This window comes from Eriocheir sinensis, chromosome 2, assembly GCF_024679095.1.
Source record: "Eriocheir sinensis breed Jianghai 21 chromosome 2, ASM2467909v1, whole genome shotgun sequence".
In the NCBI taxonomy this organism is placed as follows: domain Eukaryota; kingdom Metazoa; phylum Arthropoda; class Malacostraca; order Decapoda; family Varunidae; genus Eriocheir; species Eriocheir sinensis.
In genome coordinates this window covers 27,454,707-27,460,706 of record NC_066510.1, presented here as the reverse complement: position 1 = coordinate 27,460,706, position 6,000 = coordinate 27,454,707, and the positions used below count along the sequence as shown (strand labels likewise).

Genomic DNA, 6,000 nt, shown 5'->3' with positions numbered 1-6,000 from the left:
AATGTAGAAATGTTGTTTATTAAAAGGCTAACCGGTTTTTTTAGGCATTCATAGTTATAGGATTTCAGCGAGGGAGGGTTTGCATGATGGGTATACTCTCTCTCTCTCTCTCTCTCTCTCTCTCTCTCTCTCTCTCTCTCTCTCTCTCTCTCTCTCTCTCTCTCGGATCCAGGCGAAGGGCTGTCACACGGAATTCAGAATGTGCGCCACGTAAAGGTATTTCTGTGCCCCGAGGTTATATTCCGCGCCTTATGTTTTATTTAGTTTCCCCTGTTTTATATTATTTTTATTATTCGTGCCAAACATTGAATTCCCTTTTCCGGGTTCCCCCCCCCCCCCCCCGTGATGTTTTTATAATTTTTTTTCTTTTTTTCTTTTTTTCTATTTTAAAGGCGAACCTCACCCCAAAAACTCTTACCTGTAAATATCCTACAAAGTGAATAACATGTCCTTCCTTCCTTTCCGGGTTATGTTATGTTTTTTTTCTTTACTTTTTTTTCCAGGTGTGAAGTATTATCAAAACTGGCAGTCGCATTTTAACTTTTTTCCCCCCCACACGAACTTTCTTTTTTTAATTACAAAAGCATAAAACTGAGTGTCACGTTCTGCTAGCCACAATATTTTGCATCAAGGAGCACTTAGGGAGCAAACGGCTCTTGGGGTGGATGAAGAATGGCTGTTGGAGGGTGAGGGGTGGTTAGGTAGAATACTGGGGAGAAGAAAACTGATGGGGTGGGAAGGAGGGTTGTTGAGTGAGGTTGCTGGGTTGGAAAAGGACTAGTGGAGAGAGAGAGGGGGGGGGGTATGAGGTAAAGCAGTGGGGTGGATGAAGACTAGTTTAAGAAGAGGGGTGACAAGGTAGGCAATTGGGGTGACGGGGTGAGGCTGGATGAAAGAGTGATAACGAAAGCGGCTGAGGTGGATGAAGACTGGTGGAGGTGTGCTGGGGTAGGTTACCGGGGGGAAGGGGTGAGGTAGGTGAAGGAAGAAGGGTGGACTGATGGAAGGCTGCTGGTGTAGGTTATTGGGGAGAAAGGGCGAGGGAGGTGGAGGGAGAAGGTTGGTGAAGTATTGCATTAGGGTGAATAGACTGGAGGCGGGGTGCTGGGATAGGTTACTGGGGAGGAGCTGTGAAGTAGGTGAAAGGAGAGGGGTGGGCTGGTGGAGGGGTGCTGGGGGGGTTACTGGGGTGGAGTTGTGGGTGGTGGGGCAGGGACAGGCAGGAATGAGGTCGTGTTGATGTGTGAGGCACCGGAGGAGTTATGCCTCCCTAATGACGCTGTCCCACAAGAGCTGCTCAGAGGCATACCTTTACGCTGAGGCGGGAGGCTGCTGAGCTATGCCGTGGTTCCCTTCCCTCTGAACAGCATGCTTCTCTTCTTTGTCCTCCCTCTCTCTGTCCTTCTATATCGTTGCTTCTGTACTGCCTTCATTTCATTCTCAATCCTTATATTCTTTCCTTTCTGTCCTTATTTGCCCTTCTTTTCCCTTCGTTTCTTTTTATCACTTCTCTTTGTTGCTTATTTCCTTTATTCACCTCTTACTCCGTCCTTTTTTCCTTCTATCCTAAATTATATCCGTCATTCATCCTCTTGTTCTTTTCCATTCTCTCACTCACCATTCCGTTCCTGTGTTCCTTTTGTCCTTCCTTTGTCTCTTCCTCTTCCTTCGTCTATTTTTCACTTCATATTTTTTTTCTTCCACTTTTCGTAGAATTTTAGAACCTTCATTAGCGTTGCATTTATCCCGGTCATCCAAATTAACCTTTACATAACGTTAACATACACCGGTTGTTCTCTTCACCAGTCTCTTCCTAACCTCTACTTTGACTTTCCTTTCCTCATGTTTAACCCTCGAGCTGTCCCTCTTTTTCTCTTCCTCCCCTGTCCCCTTTTCTCTTCCTCTACTTACCGGAGGCTTTGTAATGATCCTCAAATCTCATGTTTTGATCTCCCCTCTTTTTGCCTGTGGTCTGACATACTTCCCTTGCCTCTTATCAACCTTTCTATTCGTTCTTCCTTTTCCTCCCTTGTGGATGATCCCCATTGCATTCCATTTACTTCCCATCTAAATTCTTACTTCTCTGTTCGTTGTTATCCTCCCTTCTTTAACCTGGTCTCCCTCTCGTTTGTGTTGTTTTTCCCACGTTTATCATCAACTCCCTCCTTGTCTTATTCTTCCTTCTCCTTGGTGCCTGCAACAAAGACTCCCTCTCTGTCTTGTTTCACCTTGCCTGCGATCTTTCTTTCTGCTCAATCTTGCCTATTTCCTTCTGTCTCACGCCTGTTCCCTGATTTCTCTTCCTCTCATGCTTTTACCGTTTTTCTCGTGCCTGCTTTCTGGAATTCTGACCTACCTATCCTTCTTTCCATCCGTGCCTGCTTTCTAATCTCCTTCTCCCTCATGCTCCCCCCTCTAGACCTGAGCCCCGCCGTGCCTTAACCTCTGGACGCGTCGGTATCCGTCTTGGTGTCAGGAGTTGCAAGGAACGTTTTCTGCTAGAGTCGGTGCATCTGTCTCCCTCACCCGAGCAATTTGTACCCCTCCCCGCCCTCATCACTCCTCCAGCCTCCTCCATCCGTTTCCCTGACGCCCCCCACTCCTTACCGCCTCCCTTCCCCCATTTTACCTACCAGCACTGCCCCCCGAAACCCCCCAACACGCACAGAGACACAATATTTTTCCGATTTCCAACGTGGACTGCGAAGTTCTCCGGGAAACAAAGAGAGAGAGTTTTCACGATTTTAACAGTTTATATTTTCGAAGCGAAGGAACGGTCGCCCCGATATTAGTAAGTGAGGTATTTGCGACTTCTTTTTCTCCTTCCTCGCCGTGTTAGGAGAGCAAAGTGATATCAGGTGAGGCACAACGGTGAAATTAGTTGTTAGCAGCAGTCTGTTTCCTTGAATTATTTTTCCGCTTCGAGTTATGGACGAGTCTGAGGGAAGTGACGTGCATGCGTGAGTGGGGCGAAAGAGGTGAGGAGAGGTGAAGTTAGGTGAGGTGAATTGAAGTAATGTGAAGTGAAGTAAGGTGAGGTTAGGTGAGGTGAGGTGATTGGAGGTGAGGTGAGGTGAAGTGAAATGAGGTGAGCTGAGGTAAGATGAGGTGAGGACGTGATGCTGAGTGCTAGTGATGATGCGGCTGAGTTCACACACATCGCAGCTCATCACCACCACCACCACCACCCTCACCACCTCCACCAACTGTACCACCCAAACCACCAACATTTCCTGCGTACAACTTTTCTCTAGTGCAAATCGGCATGACTGTGTGAGAAGGAGTTTCTTCATTGTTTGCAGCCCGAGATTCAATAGTGACAAATGACCTCTTGGCTGCTTTCTAAAGGGGCGAACTAACCCAACCTCCGGAGTTTCAGTGTAGTTGAATTACTGCTCGACTGAGTTTCAATACGAGCGTCTGCGAGTTGCTGCTTCACTGTGCTTCAAAAGGAGTCTCTGAATGCTCATATCCTCCGCCGGACGCTGAAGAATCGTCCCGAGGGAAAAGACGGTCCCTGGAAACCCACGCTCGAGGGAAACTTAAAGAGGAGGTTTGGAGAGGGTACCGGGGACAAAAGGTACCGGAGGATGTTATGAGAGAAGGGACAGGAACTGGGAAAGGAGAGGGAAGGTAATGAAAGGAGGCGAACGGAGGAGAAGATAAGGGTATGAACGACTGATATCAAAAAGTACTAATGGAGAAGAGATTGAAGGGACGGCAAATGGCAAAGGATAGTGGAGTAAAGATAAGGAAAAAGGCGGAAGGAAAATTCTGGGTATGGAAAGGAATGGCAGGCAGCTCGGGGAAGCGCAAAAGGGGAACTAAAAGGAAAAGAAAAAGGAATAAAGTGTTGGATCTCGCCTTGGTTGGGGTGTGTGTGAGGGTGAGGATACTGAGAGACATGAAAATAACCTTAAGGGTATTGATGGTGACGGATCGGGACTGTACGCATGCAGAAGTGACGGAATGGGGACAGTAAAGTTAAAGAGTATACCATCTCGCCTTGGTAGAGGTGGGAGTGGAAATTCAGGCTATGGAAAAAAAATGGAAGTGAACGTCAGGGTATTGAAGGGGACGGGAAGGGGACACAAAAGGGGTAAAGTGTAGCATCTCGCCCTGACGATGGTCGCATAAAATCTCAAGTTTGGAGACGCCGGGAAGACGAGGCTTTTAAAATTCCGATAACAGACTCACAAATTGACTTTCTCACTCCAGGGCCTATGAAGGACCGCGCGCCTCGTAAAGAAGTGCTCGTGATAACAAGGCTCGCAGGCATGGGGAGGCAGGGGTGGGGAGGAAGCGGTGGGGAGGCAGGGGTGGGTAAACAGGCATGACGGGCGGCAGGGGTCAGGACACAGGTAGGGGACATGGCATGGCGGGAGGCAAGGTTGAGGATGGGAGACATGATTGGAGACCGTAGTGAAAAAGGGAAAAAGAAGGGAAGCAAGGGAGGGGAGGCATCAGGAAGGGCAAGGAAAAGAAGAAAAAAAACGAGGGCGAAGGAAGGAGGCAAGAGACAGGTATAGGAGGCCCAGGAAGCGAGGTAAGGGAATATGGGACAAGGACTGGAGCCATAAAAGTACACGGGGAAAAGATAGGAAGGAGGCAGTAGAAGCAAGAATTGGTAGGCAGGGAAGAGGGAGTGGAGGCAGAAAAGGAAGACACGAGCAAGGAAAAAGAAGAGCGGAAGAAAGATAACGGGGGAGACATGCAGACGAAACAAAGGGGAATATGAATGGGAAGATGCGGAGAAGGAAGTGGAGAAAAAGAGGATACACCTGAGGAAGAGAAGGTAAAAGATAGTCGCAAAGAAGACGGGAGAGAAGAGAAAGTACCAAGACCAGGAAAAAGCACGGGAGAGGAAGGAGGAGGACGATGACGAGGAGGAGGGAAGAGGAAGGTGGGGGGGGGAAGGGAAAGAGGCACTCAGGAATGATATACAGAGTCATATGCGAGATGGCGGGACGGGGGTTGCGAGAGCTATTTAAAAAAAGAAAAGCGTTGGTGCCGTGGTGTGTGTCGTGTTCGGTCATGTCGCGAGGGCGGCCGACTAGGCGAGGCGGACAGGGCAGGAGCCGAGGGTGGCGCAGCAAAGGTCGATTGGAAAAGCTTGACAAACATAATCCCCTCGACATCACAAAAGGGCACAGTAGCGGGCGACCGAGACAAAAATGGTACAAAAGGAATGAGATAGAAAACGGAATGTGAGGGAATAAAGAGGAGTCTAAAGAGAGAGAACACGTGCAGTGAACGTAAAGAATAACACTTGCCTGTACAAAGGAAATATCTATCATAATAAAAAAATACGCAAAGGCTGAAATTTTGAAGGCTGAAATGAACGGTAAAAAAACACAAATAACACAAATGTAATGATTTCTTTATTGAAACAACAACAACAACAAAAAATCATGGGAAATAAGTTATGACAAACGATTCTTTAAAGCAACACTACTTGACACACTACAAATCTCCACTTGTTGCTTGGTAGATTTCGTTATGCGGCAGGCTTAAGGTACGCTTGTCAGCATTCAAACACAAGTATAGCTTACCGGCACAGCAGAGCACACAGGAGCGCAGGGTGAGGCTCTTCCTGCTGCAGTGTTTACAGGTTTGCCGGGTCGGGTGTGAAATACAGATCAACAAAGTGGTCGTGCTCCAAAGAGTCATCGTCATTTACATTGGGATCGGCGGCACAACTGGCTCCTCGCAGCATACCTTGTGGCAGAACATGACAGCGGGATGGTGAGAAAAAAAAAATATGGTTTTAGAATATATCTTATGAAATGTCAGTAAGCTGTTGTGGATCCATATGAGGCATCCTTATTTAACACAATAATTTACACGAATTTCTAAAAACCTTACGTAATTGGCACCTATATCAACGTTATTACAACTATTCAAATGTATAATGTGTCTGTTTCATCAACTTACCGGCATTATGTAAGGTGGTAGGACCGTGGATGTGGATAACAAGAGATGACAAGCTTCCTCCTTGAA

General features: G+C 47.4%; 1 protein-coding gene across 1 annotated transcript in view; it reads left to right on the top strand.

Moving 5' to 3' along the window:
* The window catches only part of LOC127001987 (uncharacterized), a 222,671-nt gene that overhangs the window by 87,267 nt on the left and 129,404 nt on the right, over positions 1–6,000 (top strand). The gene's annotated exons all lie outside the window — the stretch shown is intronic.